Consider the following 21,796-nt stretch of genomic DNA (forward strand, 5'->3'; position numbering starts at 1 on the left):
ATTATATCAAACTAAAAAGCTTCTGCACAGCAAAGGAAACCACCAACAACATGAAAAGACACCCACCGAGCAGGAGAACTTATTCACCAATGATACATCCGATAAGGGCCAAATATCCACAAGTTATAAAGAACTTATAAAACTCAACACCAAAGAAACAAACAATTTAATTAACACTTGCCCAGAAGACCTGAATAGATACTTTTCCAAAGAGGACATGCTTATGGCCAAGAGACATATGAAAAGATGGTCAAAGTCGTTAATCGTCAGAGAGGTACAGATTAAAACCATAATGAGATATCACGTCACACCTGTCAGAGTGGCTCCATCAACAAATCAACAAACAACAAGTGCTGGCGAGGGTGTGGAGAAAGGGGAACCCTAGTGCACTGCTGGGGGGAATGCAGACTGCTGCAGCCACTATGGAAACAGTATGGAGTTTCCTCAAAAAATTAAAAATGAAGCTGCCTTTGGACCAGCAATTCCACTTCTGGGAATATATCCAAAGAAACCTGAACACTAATTTGAAAGAATATATGCACCCCTATGTTCACTGCAGTGTTATTTACAATAGTCAGAATTTGGAAGCAGCTCAAGTGCCCATCAGTAGATGAGAGGATAAAAAAGCTGCAGTAGCTGAGACAGCATGATCAGGGTTAGGCATCAACCTGTGGTCCAGGAGACTGCAGTTCAATTCCCGGTCAGGGCATACGCGGGGGTTGAAGGCTCAACCCCTAGCAGAGGACCTATAGGAGACAGCCAATCAATGACTCTCATCATTGATGTTTCCATGTCTCTCTCTCCCTCTCCCTTCCTCTCTCTGAAAACAATAAAGACATATTAAAAACAAAACAAAACATAGTGTACTTACACAATGAAAACTTACTACTCAGCCATTAAAAAGAAGGAAATCTTACCCTTTGTGACAACATGGATGGAACTGGAGAGTATGATGCTAAGTGAAATAAGCCAGTCAGAGAAAGACAAGTACCATATGAATTCACTTATACGTGGAATCTAATGAACAAAATAAACTAACAAACAAAAAAGAAACAGATTCATAGATAGAGAACAGACTAACAGCTGTCAGAAGGGGTTGCAGGGATGGGTGAAAAAGGTAAAGGGATTAAGGAAAACAACAACAACAACTCATAGGCACAGACCACAGAGGACAGTATGCTGATTATCAGTGGGAAAGACGGGGGGGGGGGGGGGGGGGGAGGCAGAAGAAGGTAAAGGGGGGATACATGGTGATGGAAGAAGACTTGACTTGAAGTGGTGAACACATGATACAATATACAAATGATTATTGTAGAATTGTGTACCTAAAACCTATATAATTTTATTTACCAATGTCACCCCAATAAATTCAATAAAAAAGTAAAAAAAAAAGAAAAAATTATTATTTTATTTTTAATTCTACAAATCATACATGAATGTATTTAGACTATACTTCAAGTCAGGTTAAATATCACCACTGCCCACTCCTCAATTTCAACCCCCCAGCTGCATCAGAAGTAGCCAGAATGAATAGTTTATATGTAACATTTCAGAACATTTATGTACCACTAGAACATATTTACTATTTTCTGTTTTTTACTAATTGCCATTAAAATGTATGTCCAATTTTGCAACTTGCTTTTATTAAGCTATAAGATATTCTAGGGTACACAATAATTTATAGAGGCTATAAGATTAGTGGAAATAATGCTGGATATATAGAAGAATCTAGGCCTGTGCACTGTCAGGAAACTTTGGGCATGTCATTAACCTCACTATCCTCATTTGTGAATAATCTTCCATCTCCCTCACTTACAGGTTTTATTTACAAACTAAATGAATGTAGTGTATGTGTGTGTGCTTTAAAAGCTGTACAGCCCTACCCTGTTTGGCTCAGTGATCGGAGCGTCAGCCCAAGGACTGAAGGGTCCCGGGTTCGATTGTAGCCAAGGGCATGGACCACGGCTGCAGGCTCAACCTTGGTCAGGGCCCGTGCAGGAGGCAACCAGTCGATGTGTCCCTCTTACATCCATGTTTCTCTCTCCCCCCCACCCCCCTCCGTCCCTTCCACTCTCTCTGAAAAAGCAATGGAAAAAATATCCTCAGGTAAGGATTAAAAAAAAATTAAATAAATGAATAAATAAATAAAAGCTGTACAGTTTTATATATAAATATTATTTCTCAAACATCTGATAAATGAAACAGGTAGTGCAACTATTCTAAAAGTATATACTGTAAGCATTTAACTTAACCTTTTCACTGAGAAGTGTCAACAACTGTTTCAATATTAGAACTTTGAGCCAGTGGCACATCATTTGTAACTTTAAATACTTCATTGGAAACACTGACGTATTATACCAAAGGTTTAATCATGAGAAAACATATTTGCATATAAGTTGAAGTTATTAAATTGATTATTTAAAAACCTGATTCCATTTTTATATTACTGAGGTTCTGTACTTGGTTCCCAGAGCGAATGAAGAGCAACTCTGATGCATTAAAACAATTAGAGCCGCTAAACGAGAAAAGAGATTGCAAAACTATGACGTTTAAAAAATATTTTAAAATTTACCACAAATCTACTACATGTGGTATTCCAAGGAATTATTTTAGTTAAAACAACTGAATAAGTTATTTCAGTTGAAGTTACAATTTTTTTAAACAAAATGTTCTTTATATGATACAAGCCTGAAAGGTCTGCATTTTAAGTAAATCAAGACATTAAGATTCCTGGGGAAAATGTTTAGAAAAGAAGCTCTATAAAGCCCTCCATTTCCAGTTTTTTCATGAGTACAATCATCAATAAAGAATGCGGCCACCATCCCCTGAAATAAAGGCGAATGCTTCTCATTTCTGCCTACTCACTCTGGGGCTGGCAGCTGGGAGAAGGTGTGCAGGAGTAAGCGATGCTTCGGAAGCTTTCCATTTCCCTTGCCTTGAAATCCACTACCTTCCACTGTGTCTTCAGTCCCTCAGCTCACCTGGCCTACCCAATTTTCACTTCTCAACATTCAACCAAAAGAAAACCATGGGAAAGTGCTGACATATATACACATACATAAAAAAATATTACACAAAACCATTACATTTTGGGGCGGGTGTGAATGCGATCATAGCAAGATAACTCAGAGATGAGCAAAGATCCTGAATGACACCTAAGACAGAGTGCTTCCCAAGTACATTCATGTCTGAGAAGGAAGGTGGGGCAGATGGAACATGTATCTAATGTCTACCTTTTAGGTGCCAAAAGTGAAGGCGAACTGTAAGAACTATTTGAGGTCAATTTAGTTCAACTCCAAATTAAAAATCTGAGTGACAATACACATTTAATGAATTAGTGGAATAAAGTAGATTATAAAACTCGAATTTTATAAATCAGAGTGAGTCATGACAGTTTTAGGATCTGTTTTAATGCCCTAGTTTGTGCCAATTTTTCTAAACAGAAATTCTGACCACTGGCACTTCAAAAAATTTAGTTTTCAGTCATAGGAAAAAGTAAGAAATAACACAATGATGCATCTACACATTTTACAAATTGGGTTAGCAGAGAAAGAATATGAAATCAGAAGACCACAGGCTCCCAGCTCTCACTTCAATATACTAAAACATTTTGGTCATAGTTTATTCAAATATAAAATGAGGGGGCTGGACTGTATCTTCAATGTTCTCTACAAACTATGATATTTCATGGGGAAAATTCATAATGATAGCAGACTTAGAAAATCTATGAGTTGAACGCCCAAAATGGTAAGCTAGGAAAGTTACAGTGGCTTGTAGACTATTTATTGCTTTCAACAATTTTTTTTCAAAAACCGTATTTTGTCTGGTTACGGAAGTAATTACATTATCTGTAAACAATGCGGAAAATAGAGATAAATCCAAATAAGAAAAAGAATTATCTATAGTAACTACCCAAAAACCATCTGAGCTGTTAACATAGTATGTTTCCATATCTATTGTATAAATTACTATAATTTGTTGAATCTACTCATTTTCAAATCTTTATACTTATGAGCAAAAACATTTTTTCTCACATGTAACCTTAATATGTACAAGAAATACATGTGAAACTATTCTGGTTGAAATGGCGATGAAGCATGGGGTTTCCTGAGATGGCTATCAACACACTCTATGGAACCATATACTCTACTGTTTTAAAACCATTCATTGGCTTAAACAGTTCTCTAATATTGGACATTTAAATTGCTTCCAGCTTTTTTTCCCTATTATAAATAACACTCAGGTCTTTGTGCACACTCACAGCTATTTCTTTAGGATAAATTCCTGCAGGCCGGATTTCTGTCATACAATTTTAAGGCATTCACTGTCACGCCTACTGGCCTTGACGTTCATCTCCCCACAAATGGGGACAGCGGCGGAAGGTGCCGATTTTCTATTCTGCTTGTTAAATGGTAACAAAGCCCACTTGTAGCATTTGAATTGGATTCTGTTTCTTTCCGAGAAATTTACCCTCCCTTCTTATGATGATAAAGAGGTTGCTATTAAATGTCCTCTCTGAAGCAACAACAATTCCTTTCTGTAAAATATCACTGGATGTCCAATGGATTCGCCTTTTGCTGCCTTTGGACAACGACTTCTCAAGAAGTCAGCTTCTATATAGGAATGATTAACAGAGCATAGAGCTCCCTTTGAAGAGCAATACCTTTGTTACTTGGCACTTCAGGGCACCACATCTTAGTTTCTTTAAGTCCTGTTTCCTATGCATCTAAGCTTTTGTTAAACTCTGTTTAAAGCAGCCTCTGACCCTGGATTCCCAAAAATGAACAGTATAGAGCAGATTTTCAAATAAGAAGAGACCCTGGTGATCATCTAATCTATGTTCATCATTTTATAGATGATGATACTGATGATCCTTGGAGCCCAGATTGTGACACAAAGACAAATTATACATTGCATCTGTCCCTGGGGGTTTACAGTCTAGTGGGGATACCAACAAATAAATGAACAAATAATGTACAGTGTGATCGGCACTGTGAGACAATAATGTGGTGTTGGTCCCTCAAGAAGGCAGGGTGGGTGAGTTTTCTGAAGAAGCAACAGTTGTACTGTACTTTGAAGGAAGACGATGGGTCGGTGAGATAAAAAATATGGAAAGGCTGGAGGGCATCTAGGCAAGGGTAAGCGTAAGAACTTGGTATAATTCAGTGCTTTAAAGAATGAATATTAAAAAGTGCCCATCAGTAGATGAGTGGGTAAAAAAGCTGTGGGACATTCACACTATGGAATACTATGCAGCTATAAAAAAAGAAGGATCTCTTGCCCTTTGGGACAGCATGGATGGACCCGGAGAATATTATGCTAAGTGAAATATGCCAGTCAGAGAAAGACAAATACCACATGATCTCACTCATATGTGGAATCTAAGGAACAAAATAAACCAATGAATAAAACAGATCTAGAGACATAGAAGCATGGAACAGACTGAGGGATCTCAGAGAGATTAACCAAGGAATTCTTTTTTAATGTATCTTTATTGATTTCAGAGAGAGGGAGGGAGAGGGGGAGGGAGGGACATCAATGAGGAGAGTTGTCATGGATCAGCTGCCTCCTGCACACCCCCAGCCCGGGCATGTGCCCTGGCCGGGAATTGAACTGTGATCTCCTGGATCCTAGGTGGATGCTCAATGTCTAAGCCACGCAGGCCAGGCAACCAAGGAATTTATATGCATATATCCATAACCCATGGACACAGACAATAGGGTGGTGAAGGCCTGGGGAGGGTGGTGGGTGTGGGGTGGAAGGGTCAATGGGGGAAAAAGGGGACATCTATAATTCTCTCAATAATAAACATTAAAAAAAAAGTGGCTGAAGAGGCCAGAGGGGGATGAAAATTCAATGTCCACAAGTTATAGAAATGGGTAAAACTTCATGAATAAGGACTGTGGTAAATTAAAGAGCAAATGTCCTCTCTAAAGACATATATTACCTGCTCAGTTGATATAGCCAATCACTACCACATGAGAGGACAATCTTATACTTTCAAGAGACGCCAGAAATCTCTCAACTTTTAAATTAATGTTGATACCAGATTTTTAAGAAAATATGGACATACCAGAACAAACATATACATGAGCTGAATTTTGCTTGGTCTTCCAGTTTACAACCTCAGGGCTAGGGAGTTAGGCAAAGGGCAGCTCAGAAAAGGCTCTGAGTACTAAGCTAAAGGGTTTGGACTTTATCTTGAAAACTGTAAGGACTCATTAAAGGACTGAAGTGATTAACATCTTAAAAGGATCACTCAGGAAGCTCTGTGAAGTCTGGAAGGAAGCTATGTTACAAGGGCTTAAACCAATGCAATGACAGGGACTGGAAAGGAGGAGACAGATTTGAAAGATGTTAAACCAGGTATACAGTTTAGTCAATTACACAGCTGATGCTTGAACTCAGGTCTCCAACATCGGTGCTCAATAGTCTTATACCAGGATGTCTTTCTGAGCAGAACGTTAGTTAGTTTACAATGAAGCTCCAGGGGAGGTTCTCTACACGCAGTAGATTGGATGGAACACCAGGATTTCTCTTTTTCCTAGAGGTGCTATTAGTGTAGTGTAGACAAACACTACACTAAAATAAACTTCAGGAAAGAGGACAGAGAGATCATGAGGAGATAGACAGTGGGCACAGATACTGATCACAAATAAAGCCCCTCCTACCATGCTTCATTTGGCTAACATTCGGTGCCAGTTTAAAGTAAACAGTATAACCTGGCTGGGTGTGGCTCAGTGGTTGAGCGTCGACCTAGGATCCAGGCAAAAGGGGTTTGATTCCTGGTCAGGGCACATGCTCAGTTTGTGGGCTCGACAATGACTCTCTCATCATTGATGTTTCTCTCTCTCTCTCTCTATCTCTCTCTCTCTTTCTTCTCTCTGAAATTAATAAAGGTATATTTAAAAAATAAAATAAAATAAACAGTGTATAATGATATCATTAAGCGTTTAGTAAAGGAATAGGGCTGTCTTACTCTATTCCCACCTCAAAAGTTCTGTGACTAACATTACTCAAGTTATTAGTTTCTGGATCATCCGCATTGTGATTAATCTCTGCATACTTACTGGAGGGCAGACTACGGCTTGAATTTGGTTACTACATTTTTCTGGTTCAAAGAATGACTGAGACAGACCACAAACAAGCAAGTCAAGTGGAAAGTGAAGTCATTTGGTGGAGTAAAGTGATGTCGAATCTGAGTGCCTCCTCTCTTAACCTTCCGGATGGGAGCTGGGCTCCATCTGTCTGACTGGACCAAGATGAGCTAATAAAAGGGCATTTGTTACACAGCTCTGTGAACATTAAAATCTACTCCCACAACCTGCTTGAGAAAAATTCTTATATTTTTCTTTATTAAACAAGATATTAATTTGTCTGCAAAATTATGAAAGAATTATTGTCCTAACGTTTCTATGTTATACGATTACATTGGTAAGGAGAGAAAATAAAACTTCCAAATTGTAACAGTTGGAAATATGTTATATATTTGTAAGTTAAATATGTTATATATTTGTAATAATAATATAGCTAAGCAGTAATTAATTCTGACCCTCTACTCTGCCTACAGTAAAGGTGTGAATACCCACTTCCTGGTAGTGGTACTGAACTTCCAATTAATGTGGTCTTGTGGTTATTTTTTAAACAGCAGTATAATGAATAGTACTAAGAACACGCTATAGGTGGACAAGCCTCCATATTCTATCGGTTGGAATAGGTTAGATTATGCCACAGTAACAAATACCCAAATATCTCAATGGCTTGAAACGACAAAGCTTGAATTTCTCATTCGTGCCATATGTCCATCAGGGGTGGCCTGGGGTCTCCACTCTGTGCTCTCCTCATCCCAGGACCTAGGATAACAGGGCATTGCCAGTTGCTATAGCGGAAGGAAAGCAAATTCTCTGGATTGGAAATTACACATGACACTTTTAATCAAAACTTGCTGGTGAGAATTAGTCTCACAGCCTCACTCAGCTATATTTGTGAAGTTCAATTTTACCATGTGCCCAGAAGAAAGAGAGCTGGAAATATTTAGTGAACAGAACTAATGACTATCACAGTTACCCAAATAATTGCTTTGTTACAGTTTCATGTATTTTTGTTTTCTCTACCTAGCTGGGCAGTGAAGTTAGAATCTACGACTTAAAAGCCCCCCCCCCCCTGAAATTGCTCTGATTCAGTAATTTAAATTCAGAACAGCAGAATTTAAAGTGTTTTTTAAATAAAGTAATTACGTCTTTTTGGAATTCCACCCCCCACTCTGATACTACATATATTTTAAAATCCAGTTCTAATATAATACTAAAGTCTCCAGGAACAGATAATTAAATTGTTCAGATGTACTGAGAGCCCAGAAAGCAAGCACCTGGCTACTAAATTCAGGTATAATCCATAAAATCAATAATCAAAAATGGATTGCATTCATTTTCCCACTGATGTTATAATCTATTAAAGAACACAGCCTGGAACTCTGACACTGCAACAATATCTCTCTTTTCACCTTTAATGTATTTGCTCTTTAAAGCTACACATTAGAAACTACTCAAGCATTGATGAGCAGAAACACCCACCCAAGCTGACTGTTTCACTTTAAGATCATAACCATAAATCCCAAATGTTTAGGACTTTCAAATCTTTATCTCCAGACCTCTCTTCTTCCAGAAACTACAGACTATATATCTTGATATCTCTGCTTTGATGTTTGCTAAGCATTTTAAACTTAACCTAGCCCAAACCGAACCTTTTTATTTTTCTGCTCTGCAAACCTGTTTCTCTGTTCTTCCCATATCTGAAAAGTGCAACACTCAACTAGTTTCTCATGCCAAAAACAAAGAAATCCTCCTGATTTCCCGCTTTCCCTTATTGTCCTAAGTGAAATCCAACAGCAAGCCCTGGCAACTTCAGTGCTAAAACATCCCCAGGCTCCAGGATGTCCTCACTATTTCCCCACACAGCCTGAGCCACTGTGGACTTTCACTGGGAAGGCTGCAGAACCTCCTACCTAATCTGTTTTCACTACCCATTTCCATACCCGTCTCCATAGTGATCAGAAGAATGACTGGAGTTTGGGAAAGTCAGGACCATGATATATATCTTTTTCAGTAGATTAAAAAAAAAAAATTAGTGATATCTCAGGAATGAAAGGTGTAACAGCAAGGGAAGACCCGCCCTAACCAAAGTGTGGTGGCCTCTTACTCCCTGTACAGACCGCTCCACATCTGGGACACGAGCAGGTTCTGGGGCCACAACTTCAGCAGAACAATGCATATGCATTCAGTGAGCAGCAAGCAAGAGACCGACTTGTGAAACTGTTATATTTGGGAATGCTGATAAACAGGCTCACTTACCTCCCAGAAGAAAAAAATCAGGAGGTGTAATGGTCTCCATATTCAGTGCAGTGATACCTTATGTACAGTTTGAGGCCCAACGGTAGGTCTTAACGCAAAAATCAAACTATCCTGAACAATCCTTAGGAAAATAGTATACTCCGGCATAATACACCGATTTCGGTTGGTCCAGCATCACAAGGTTTTCCTTCTATTTTTAATAAATGGCTATTTGTTTTCCATTGAGCAGCACAAATAATTCTTATTTTGTGTTAGTTGTGCCTGCCTCCAGTATTCATTTCAGTTAGGCATTTGGAAAGCACCTGGAACTGTTTTATCATGTGGCCTCACTATCTGTAATTATTTATTGATCTGTTTTGGCAACTACCACATATTCTTGTGGAGGGGAGGTACCTGGCCAGTCTTGCTTGGTGCTATAGCCCCAACACCAAGCAGAGTGTATGGCACATAGTAGGCACTCCATGATTACATTAAGGGAGAGATAAAAAAGCAGAGGCCTATCACCAGTCTAATGATAACCTGTAATGCTAAGTTTTCCTTCCTATGCTGGGTTATTTTACTCCTTTAGAAGTTACTGGTGTACATATTAAACAGTTGATATGCAAGACTCAAAAACAATCCTTTAGACCTGAGTCTATCTTATTGTTCAGTAAGAATACCGAGATTTTCCTTTGTCTTACTTGCACACATAGCAGTTCAGAACAGATGAAATCTATTTAAGTGTCTATGCTTTATATGGTACCATTTATTGCTTAACCAAAAAAAGCCCCTCTCAATTGTCCTGGTTTCCTTGAAATAGGGACATATAAGTCTGTTTGGTTTTATACCATTATCTCATAACTTCGTTAGTTTGCCAAATGCATTTGTGAATACAATTCATATTCTATCCCCTACAGTCTTGGAAATTTTACAGTCATATATTTTTGCCCTAGGCAAAACACTCTGTAAAATCAGCACTATATCCATAACAAATTTTGACAGTGAAAAAGTTGATTTTCTCTGTAGTCCATAAATAGAATATCATATATCTCCAAGCAAGAGAAACCCCATGACTTCAGACTGAAATGAAAATACATGTTCAAAGGGAATATTTCTTGTGGCTGCAGCTAACAAGAACCCTTACATCAAGGGAGGTTTTCAGAGGTTACAGTACACCTTTCAGATTGACAACCTTTCTTAAAGTATGATTCGAAGATAGCTTACTGATTAAATTAAGTTCAAGAAAATTAAACAAATGAAAAGAAGTAAAATAATATAAAATTAATACTGTATATATCTATATACTTGCATATATAAATAAATATGCCAGCTTGGAAAAGGAAACTTTTCCAGTCTTTTGGGAAGTCAAGGCTCCTGACCACCAAGTTTTATTTATCCAGCTTTTGTGGTAGGCTGATTTCTAGAGACAGATGACTTACTTTAATCAAGACCATGTTTAGCAAATACCTTTCAATAACTGATGAGGTTTCCCAGGTCTTTGGTAGTAAGAGGTTAGCAACCTTAAGTTTTTTTCAATCCATCCCTTCCTTCCGTTTCCAGTCACACTTGCGCTTACGATCACTACCCTTCTTCAGGGGCCTCTTCCTGAAGTCCTGTAACATCCTATCTTCGCTGCCAGACTGCACACATTCCCTCCATCAAATATATGGTTTCCAGGGGAAATTTCTATTCATTATGCCACTCGTTGGCTCAAAGCCCCGTCTTCTTCCATGCATCTACTTACACACTCTGCTCCTCTGACAGGAAAGCCCTTCTCTTTAGCTAGGGGATATGTCAAGTTCCATAACAAAGAGGCCCCAAAGCACCGTGGTTCAATGAAGCTAGACATGGTCCAGAGGGAGCGGAGTGGTCTACGGGGATGTGCGGCTCTGCTCCGGGAGACTGTCCAGGGACATGACTCCTGCTCTGTCCCTGCTCTGCCATCTCCTGGGATGTTTTCCTCAACTGCTGGATAGAAGATGGGCTGAGAGGAGAGAGAGAAGGGGAATGTATGTCCAATCATTTTGTGGACAAGATCCCCAAACTGTACATATCATTTCCATTCACACCCCACTGGCAAGGGCTTGGTCACATGGCCACATGTCACCGCCTGTGCGGCTGGGAAACGAAGCCTCTAGGCTGGCAGCCACTTGCCCTGTTAAAACTTGGGAATGCGCAAGGTGGCAGAAGAGGGGCTCTGTCACTAAAAAGAGGAGGGCCAGGAGACTAGGTTCGAGTATTAGTCGCTGTGTTATCTTTCTTTAGTCTGTCTCTAGAAACCTCCATTCTCCACAGAGCCAAACTCAATCCTCTGACCGGCCAGTTTTCTCTGATCTTATCACATGTCCGTATTGCACATGTGATTCCCCCATTTGGAATATTAACTCTCCCTCCTCAAAAATGTCATAGTTCTTATACCTATTATGAAATTTCAGCTTATACATAGTAAATATTATTTGTAAGAAAATATAATGTGATAAAAAAGATAAATGTGTGCTAGTAATTAATCTTACTTCATTGTTATATTTCATATAGAGAGTTGTTGAAGACACAGCCTGTGACAACTCCTTTATTCTGTATTTTTAGAAGTGGTATATGTAGGACAAAGCACTCAATAATGCTGGTAATGATAACACTGCTTCATTCAATACACTGATAATTTATCTTCACTTATTACAAAAGTAACATTTTTTAAAGTAATACCCATAAATTTGATCTACAAAAATTACAAGTTTTAGGAATCGTTTAAAAAAAAAAACTATTACAAAAGATTTTCAATTAAACAATGTATATGTCCTAAAAATTTACTGAAAATAGTTTTGAATGATGATATTTAAACAAACTATGTCTGTGTTTTTAATCCTTTCATAATGATTTACCAAAAAAACCCAAAATCTTTGAATAATACTTATGGATAATTATATATTTTTTATATCTTTATTTGGATTTTTTGTTCATTTTTGGTTTTTATTCTCAATTTACTGTCCTTACTACATTTGCCAACATCTCAGTTACCTGCGAGGTTTAAATCTTCTTTTTTTGACTTAACTAGTTTATACTATCACACAAGCTTAGAAACAGCCTTCAGTTCTATTGTGATAAAATACTTTATTTCATTTCATGATGTTTAATATAAACCAAAGACCTATATAACATTTAGTTGTGTATCACAGTAGATGAATTAAGTTCTAGAATTTCACTGTTAAAATATAAATTTTGAATATAGCATACCAAATAAAAAATATTACCTACTTTTCTTTCATATTGAACTATAAATTATGGATAGGGAGTCATTTCCCTTGATTAATAATCCCTCTGACCAGGTATAATGAATATTTACACATTATTCTATATTGGTAGAGTACTTAAAATGTCTGAAACAATAACTATTATCAAGCCAAATTTAGAAAAATGTTATGAAAGAAAGTCTTTCAATTGATAGGGGCATAATATATATGAAATATATGATAAATTCCCTTTACCTAAAATGCAGAAAAATTGTAACAGCTTTCTACTAAAATTTTATCAAAAAGAAATTCAAGATTGTCAGTAATTTGAAATCTAAATGCATGAAATAGCCTGAGGGAATTATAGAAAGGGTATTCCCAGGGTGACTTATAAACATGGAAATACTTTATTTAAACATGTATGTAATTTCATTTAAAACATATTATTTTTAAATTATGTTATAATATAACTTAAAATACATGTAATTATAAGACTAAGCCTCTGATGCAGTTAATAACCATGCTTTAAAAAGCCATGAAGCCATAGTTAATATTGAATATACTTTAAACATTAATATTTTGTCCTTTCTGTATAGTTAAAAAATCCACTCAGGCAAACTTTATCTTAAAGTGTAACTACTGATTTTATTGGCAAACATATAATAATGCATATGCTCAATCTTTACTTAATTATTTGAGTTGCAAACACAATTAATAAATCATCTTTGAAGTGCACTGACCATAATCAGTATATTCTGGAACAAGTCCAGGGGGCCATTAATCAAACAAGCAGAAAGGAAAGTGAGAGCCACAGCCTGAACAGTTAGGTAAACACAGAGTGAAGCTAATAAAAACCCAGCCCATTTTAAAACCACCACGGTGTTTACTTTTGCAACTAAGATAAACATTATGATAAAATTAAAGTTATGTAAAAAATGAGGTTTGCTCATGATGACCCAAGTAAATATATAGCAACTGCACATACATTTTATATCCCTAATTTGACACTAAAGAAGTTTAAAGTTCAGTTACCAAAAATCTTCAAGAATTAGATATCTGAATTGGATAAATTATATTCTCCATGTAAATTAAGCACACACACATTTCAAATATGTTGAGGTTTAAACTAGAAAGAAAACAATAAATTGTTAGGGATTTTTAAGAATCAGGTATAAGTATGAAAACAGAATCTTTTTACAAATGATTTAATACAAATGATTTAATTGTAAAAAATAAGTAAATACCTGAGTGAGTTGGAAATTAAATTTACAATGATTAATAATATAAAATATGATGGACTACAAACACATATATATCAAATTAACCAATTGCCTTTAAAATATGGTTTTCCAATTGTGTTATTTTCCTCAAAAAATTCTTATTGATTACTAAGTATAAGGAAAGAAGACTAGCTGAGTTAACACATAGAAGGATATGGGCTACCCTCATTTCCATAAGAATTATGAGGAAAGAAAACACTCCAGGTTTGAAAATTCCATAAACACAGTTTCCTTCCCAGGAACAGGTTTCCAAGATTTAGCTGAAAGCCCAGGGAAAATAGTGCTTTAAAAATAACAGTATATCATAGTCCTAGAGTGTCCTACTGAGCTAGTGTTTTCATTCACATGATCTCATCTGACCCTCATATTCATGTTGAAAGGTAGGCAGGAGGCATTATTAACCCAATCCCTGCACTAACAGAGCTTTATGGTCCTATCTCTACTGTGTTACTGTGGAGAAATTAACAAGCAGTCAAATCTTATTCAACTATTATTAAATATGTATATAAATAGAGCCCTGCTTCATAGAGTTGCGGTGAGAATGAAATAAATCGATGAAATGTAAGTACTTACGTTAATCTGTCCCTACCTACCCATCCACCCCCGCCTTCCCTCTGGGATTTGTCTGTTCCATGTTTCTATGTCTCTGGATCTATTTTGTTCATCCATTTACTTTGTTCATTAGATTCCACATATGAGTAAGATCATGTGACACTTTGATCGGCTTATTTCACTTAGCATAATATTCTCCAGGTCCCGCCATCCTGTCTCAAAGGGTAAGGGACCCTTCCATTTTATAGCTGCATAGTATTACATTGTTTAAATGTCCAAGAAGATACTTGATATGATTTCAATCTTCTTGAACTTGTAGAGATTTGTTTTGTGTCCTAACATGTGGTCTGTCTTTGAGTATGTCCCATGTGCACTTGAGAGGAATGTATTTTCTGCAGCTTTGGAATGGAATGTTCTGTAAATGTCAATTAAATCCATCTGATCTAGTATGTCACTTAGAGTCACTGTGGACACAGACAATAGTGAGGTGAAGTCCTGGGGGGAGGAGTACAGGGGGAAGGGAGTTATTGAGGGGGGAAAAGGGGACATATGTAATACTTTCAACAATAAAGATTAATTTAAAACCAAAACAAACAAACAAATAGTAGAGGAGAAAAAAAAGAAAGAAATGTAAGTACTTAACACAGTACCTAGCACAATGTTATCAAATAAATATTAGGTATTATTGTTATTTTTGAAGACGTATAATAAAGTAGCTAAAAAGTAGGGTCTTTGGAACAAGATGTCCTAGATTCAAAATCAAAGATGCGGCATTTGTTTTGGGGCAAGTTATCTAACCTTTCTAGGTCTGAGCTCTCTGATGTATGAAATGGATGTTGTTAAATGAGATAATGCATATAAAAGGCTGAGCACAGCATCTAGGACATAAGTATTCAATAAATGTTAAATATTATTGTTATTGATAGATTAATCTAATGTCTTATATAAATATAAAATGTCATTAACACAAATTAAAGGGCAAATGACAAGCTAAGAAAAACACAAATTAATATTTTTGGATATAAGTAGCTCTTATAAAACAACAGGAGACAAAGATCTCCAGTGAAAATCAGCTGAGGTTATGGATAGAGAATAAATAAAAGATAAAGTTCCAATAATCAATATATATTTTAAAAATGAACTTATGTTGGTTAAAGACAAAAATTAAACAATGAGATATTATTCATTGATTACATGATTTAAATGATCTGGCAATGATCAAAATAAACTGGAAAACAACAGAACAAAAGACAAATACTGATTGTGGGAGTATAAATTGTTATAGCCTTCTGGAAAAGTTCTGGCAAAACATAGCAAAGGACTAACAAGTACATATGCCCTCTGACCTAGCGATTCACTTTTGGGAATTCATTTTAAGAATATAACAGCCATATGTGCAAATTTACATACATGTATATACAACATTCTTCATAATACAAATGTGGATAAGACCTAAATGTATAGTTGAGGAATTGATTAAAGAAATTATGATACCTTTAAATAATGGAATAATATAAATATGCAATGCTGAAAATTTATAATATATATTTAAATTTTTAAATAGCAGGCTACATCCTAAGTGGCATGAGCCTTGATTTGTAAATAAAATGTAGAAGGAGATGTCTGCCAATATACAGAGTACCGTGGTGTTAATGGCAGTTGGCCCCAGGTAGATAGGATTATGAGTTTCCCTTTCGGTCATCATTTAGTTTCTGTATGTTTTCTGATTTTATGAAGCATGTGCTGCTTTTATTATTAGGGAACAAGTAAAAGATAAACCTCATTCTATTGAAAAATAAATGGATTCCTTCAGTAGGTGAGTGGATAAACTGTGGTCTATCCAGACAATGGAGGTGAGAAAATACTGCGCTAAAATATGCTGCATCCTTTCCTGCTCCTAGTAGCCATGTGGACTATAAGACTGTGTAAACTTGGCTAATTAAACTTGGCTCATTACACTTAATCTAAGCAGTGTGTGTGTGTGAGTATGTGTGTGCTGCTATGCCACCTACCACTCACCTACAATGCAGAAACATGATTACTTAATGGGACCACTTACAGATTCAGAACACGCAGTTAAAACCTCCTCGCCATAGTCCAAAGGGCAGCCTTTGTGAAAAGCTTTAGTTTCATAACATTTTTAAGGTTGTTTGGAACAGCATGTTAGGCTCTGTGTTTCAGAAGACACCTGTCGCACAGAGGACTAAATTATTATGCATGTGGCCTTGCATGAGACATGTGAACCTATATATTGTTACGTGCAAGCCTGCAGAATCAGGCTATACAAGGTTATCTAAAGACTATGCATGTACTTAATTGTATTTCTGGCCCAATTACTCTGATGGTCTAATCATGCAGTTGAGATGATGCTGAACTGCTCCAATTAGGGGTCTACCTATGTGTTCCAATCACTAGAATTCTCTCAGAAAATGGCCTGCTGCTCTGTTGCACAAGCAGAAAGTTTCCTAAGTAGTAGGATTGCGGAAAGGAGGGATGAAGATCTTACATACATACCAAAATAGTTTTTCCTGAGGTATATTTAATGCCTAACACTCTATACTTATGGTAGAGAGGTTCTTATAGTTTTAAAATAATTGATGTTTAAGAATTTTGAGAGTTCATATCCCAAACTAGGACCCTGCAGAATGTTACCCCAGGAATGTTACTAAGCCTTTTTTGGAAGGAAGTAGGCAGACTGCATGAGGGTGCTATGCTGAAGTGCATTTTAAAAGTGATTAAACAAAGTCAAATAAATTATTTACTATGGGGATTCTCAGAGCCCTTAATTTGTAAATCCCCAAATTTGAGGGGCTGTAGCACATGGAAGTGTGGGAGCTGTTAAGTGTAGGGTACTTGTTACGATCTCTTTTTTCTACTTCTACAGAAAGAAGTCTTTGAATAGTATCATAAAAAACAAATTCTGGACTCGTTACCATCTAACTTAAATAAACATCTTGACTTTCTTCCCTCTACTTATCCAAATCTCAGAGCTGGATGTATTTTGTTCCTACCTATATATTGAGCTCATTCTCCAACTAACACTTTTTCCAGTTAAGGATCATTTAAGAAGGAGCATCTGCAGTAAGAACTTTAGAGTGCAGTTCTGGTCACTAACCCTGCATGTTATATCCCTGTTTGACTCCCTGTCTTAGTTTCCAGTATAATCCTTATTTAGTTGCAACTTGGGTTTGGCTTTATTTGTGGCTACCTCTCCTGGAGTCTGAATCCCTGATTCTGAGAAAGTTTTAACTTATAGAACCCTTGTTCAAATGCTAATTTCAGTATCTCTTAAAAACTAGTTTCCTTTCAAGAAAGAGAACCTACAGGAATGAGAAACAAAACAGCTAGAAGAAGGTAAAACAGAATTTCCAACTGGGTTAAAATGGGCTGAAAATTGAAGATGTAACAGGCAATAAAGTATTAATTAAATTATTTAATTTGAGCATTTTGTCAGTTGGTCAATTTTATTAACTGGTTTCTAATTTCAATGGGACTGGGACATTGACTCGATTTAACCATGTAAGTAAATAATGAATGAATGAATTAATCAATTTATTAAAATAATCCAACTAGTCTACCTGACCACAACTGACCTCATGTAATATCAACAGAATGCTATTCATGGACTTTTAATGTACTCGTTTTTTTAGAATGTTGGAAGAATTAAGAGCTCTTAAATTTAAAAAATATTTAAATGCAAAATTCTTCCCTGATTATTATGCTGTATGATAAAGCATGACCTCATTAAAAATTTAAGCTGGGCGCCTAACACAGCCTGGATGTAGTGCTATTTCATTTAGATACATATTGTGCTCTTGTATATTTATAGAGAGTGATTTTACAATGTTCTTACTTACACTCAGGATTTTACTACATAAATATAATTTCATTATTTCTGTAGTCTTTGTGAGCTGGTTCATTTTGTTTAACATATGGAATTAAAAAGTCATACCAAACAATTCTACAAATCACAATTTCAAGTGATAGTGAACAGCGAGGAATGTGCAGCATCTGGCTCTATAGTAACTCCTCATGCTGATGCCAGCTGACAGAGCAGGCTGGGTGTTCTCCAAGCACAATCATGTTGTGAGAATTAGTCACACCAGAAATTTTTAATAAGTATTTATCAATGTGTGCCAGATTTAAGAATTTCAGAGTCTTACTAGAAGTGGGAAATTATTGAAGAGCAAAACTATTCCTAAGAATTGCATTTACATTTACCAGAGGAAAGGTGAAATGGAAGCACAGTTCTGCACCTCAGGGCTGCTCACACACACAATTTAAGCCATTACCCCTGTGAGCACGCAACATAAGTTTCAGTATGTTTTCAATTTTCTAGCTTCCTGTGTTTCAAGAGAATGAAAGTATTTATTATTGGGAATCCAAAATTGTACAACATTAACTGGTTAAAGAGGAGAGAAAGAAACTAAGAGAGAGCAGAGTTAAAAAGGAAAGAATGAAGGTAAGTACAATAACTTCAGATAACTTTAAATGTTGACATCTAAGAGGAGGCAACAATGACCAAAATATCCGAGCTTTCTAGTCAATCTGATATCTTTAAAACTCTTAAGAAGAGTTAAGAAAAATAGCATCAAAAGGTAGGAAAAAGAGGAGAAAAGTCCTCCACCCCATGAGAAAAACGAAAATGCTATCATGTGAACAAAGCAAGACTGAGCTTTTAACCAAGGCCACACTGCCACCGTGTTCTGGCCTCTGAGCAGCCCTCAGCCTCACTGCTCTTCCCCCTTCCTTGCTCCCTCCACTCCCCACACTCTCCGCTCACCTGGGGGCCTGCTGGGCTGCTTCCTCGCTGGAATACCTGCTCTCTAAGGGGGCTGGACTCCTCCTCATACTTCAGATTAGAGCTCAAATGACGACTCCTGGGCCAAACCCCCTCCACGTTTCCCCTACATTTTGAAATCCTTAGAAAGTTTTCAGATATATATCTATGTAGTAATATAATCAATGCTTGCCTTCTTTCATAGAGACTAAACTTTGAGATTGGGAATGTGCTAGTTTGCGAAGCAATGTTCCCCACGAGCTCCGAATGCAAGCATTCTGTTAGATGAGTGAAGAAGGAAGGAAAGAAGGGGGGGGAGGGGGGAAGACAGGCCATAGTCAGACTCTTTTTGTTCTCAACGAACAGCAGTATCTGCTGTGCCTTTCCTTAGCCACTGTAAAATCACATGGTAGTCACACAATGAATGCAAACTCTATTGAGAGGCAGAGGATACAGAAGAAATAACACTGTGAGAGTCTCACAAAAATGTTTCACATCCAGTATGTGCTTAGAATTGAAAACAAGTAATGAAGCCAGGCTTTCCGGATAAGTTACGTGGGATTAATAAGCCATGGCAATATGACATGTAAACACAAACCTTTCCATGCAAGAGAAGTATAAAGAAATCGCGCAATACATTCACTCTCAGTTCATCTTTCCGAGTTAAACACACTAAGAAGAGGAGGGAAATGAAGATGGTAAGAATATCTTAGTTCACATACAAAATTCTTTACATATTCAGAACTTTGAAAACTCTTAAGAATCCCCATTGAAGGGTTACTTCTATTGGATGTCCTTAGAACACACACTTAAGAAGATATCCATCCAAATACTTCATTTACTTTGACCTTGGTACAGGTGTGTAAGGAGGCAATGCCTTCTTTAGTGCAGTAAGCTGAAAGCACACACCATGCAGTCAAACAGCGTCATGAACAGTTGTGACTGGCCAATGCTGAACTAACAGTTTAATCTGGTAAGATAACAGTAATAACACAACAGCAATAACTAAACTGGTTTTATGGCTAAATTTGGTGAGTTGAAATAACTCATCCATGTAAAGACAGTATCTATTCTCTTTTATGAACACTGGAGAATATGTCATTGACTTAATCCACTGAAAATTTATTTAAAATCACTCAGTAGCTGTCTGACTTTGGACAGTTACTAAACCTCTAAGTAACTTTCTACAATACAGTTTTTGAAATTATTTAACATAATTGGGTCAACATTTCCACAGTAAATAGTTTCCACTTAAGATGGTATCATTATTTTTTAGAGTAAACTTAGGGACTTTGAAAATTACATTTGTCTTGGGTTACAAAATAATTTTAAGACATTGGGAGTGACACATTTTTTAAAGAACTTCCAAGTACACTGGACTATTTCATTATAAAAACTATGACCATTACAAATGTACTATTTAGCTTTCTATTTTTGTTAATATTTTATTTTTTCTATATGAATAAAGAATAACTGTTTTCATGTAAGGATGGAATTATACTTTTTATCTTGAGAAATTATCTCCATTAGAGTTTTTATATTGACAAATTAATGCGCTAAATTTTCGGGTATGAATGAGGTATCTTTAATTTTATGTTTCCCATATTAACCTATAGGAAGGAACAGTTTGCCTACTCTAATGTTTTCAAATTAGAAATATTTTTGTTTCACTATTTAAGAGATAATACAGTTCTTTGAACTCTATAAAGTTAGGGTGTTATGAGCTAATGAATAAATTTACATACTAAACACAACCAGTAAGAGTAGGGCACACTGGGTTTTCACATATATCTCCTGAAGACATAAGCGACTCACCACAGTATATAAATGGCATTTTCAAGTCCTGGTAGATCAGGCCAATTGTGGAGAAAATAAAAACCCAATGATAAACAAACAAAACAATTTCACTATTAATTGTGAAATTCTTATTGTTATGCAAGAAATTGAAAGACAGCCTGACAGGAGGGAGTTTTCCACACTTTGAAAACCACTGGTATATAATAATTTGTCATATGACTATTTGTCAAGTTAATGAAAAGTCTGAAGAAAAAGAAATAGATTCTCAGGCATATATAACAGATATCCAAACATACAAATGATCTACACCTTTGTTTTTGATTCAACTGATAATATTCCTTATAAATGCTGATTGTTTTGCTGCAATGAAATGTTTATTAATCCAACTTCTCAATTCATTACAACTAAATTGGGATGCAGATCAAAGGGAGGGTAGTCAGAACTAAAGAGTGAACTATAAAAATAAAGTATACAAGTCTAAAATATAAAAGAAAGAAATAGGTGACTAGGAAGAGACATTTCACACATGAAAAATTTCAAGCATAGCCAAATCAAGAGGTTAATTTGAATGCTATCTGAGTCTCTTTAAAGCAGTAAATTAGATGAAAACACTTTGTTGAACACAAGCTGGATTCTAATGTTTTTAGTGCCTTTTATGCCATGTCTAATTAATCTATAAAAACCACAAGAAAAAAAAATTTGCTTACATTTTTGGCATTTCTGTTTTAAATATTAATAGGAATTACCTGAATACCAAGGAAAATATATGAATTTAACATTTTGCAATTTCCAAAATCATAATTTTTGTTCTTTAAAAAATAGCCTTAAATT

At 36.3% G+C, this 21,796-nt stretch overlaps 1 protein-coding gene across 2 annotated transcripts in view; it reads right to left on the reverse strand.

Moving 5' to 3' along the window:
* The window catches only part of XRCC4 (X-ray repair cross complementing 4), a 182,011-nt gene that overhangs the window by 45,286 nt on the left and 114,929 nt on the right, over nucleotides 1-21,796 (reverse strand). The window lies entirely within an intron of this gene.

The sequence above is a fragment of the Miniopterus schreibersii genome (assembly GCF_964146895.1).
Source record: "Miniopterus schreibersii genome assembly, chromosome: 3".
In the NCBI taxonomy this organism is placed as follows: domain Eukaryota; kingdom Metazoa; phylum Chordata; class Mammalia; order Chiroptera; family Miniopteridae; genus Miniopterus; species Miniopterus schreibersii.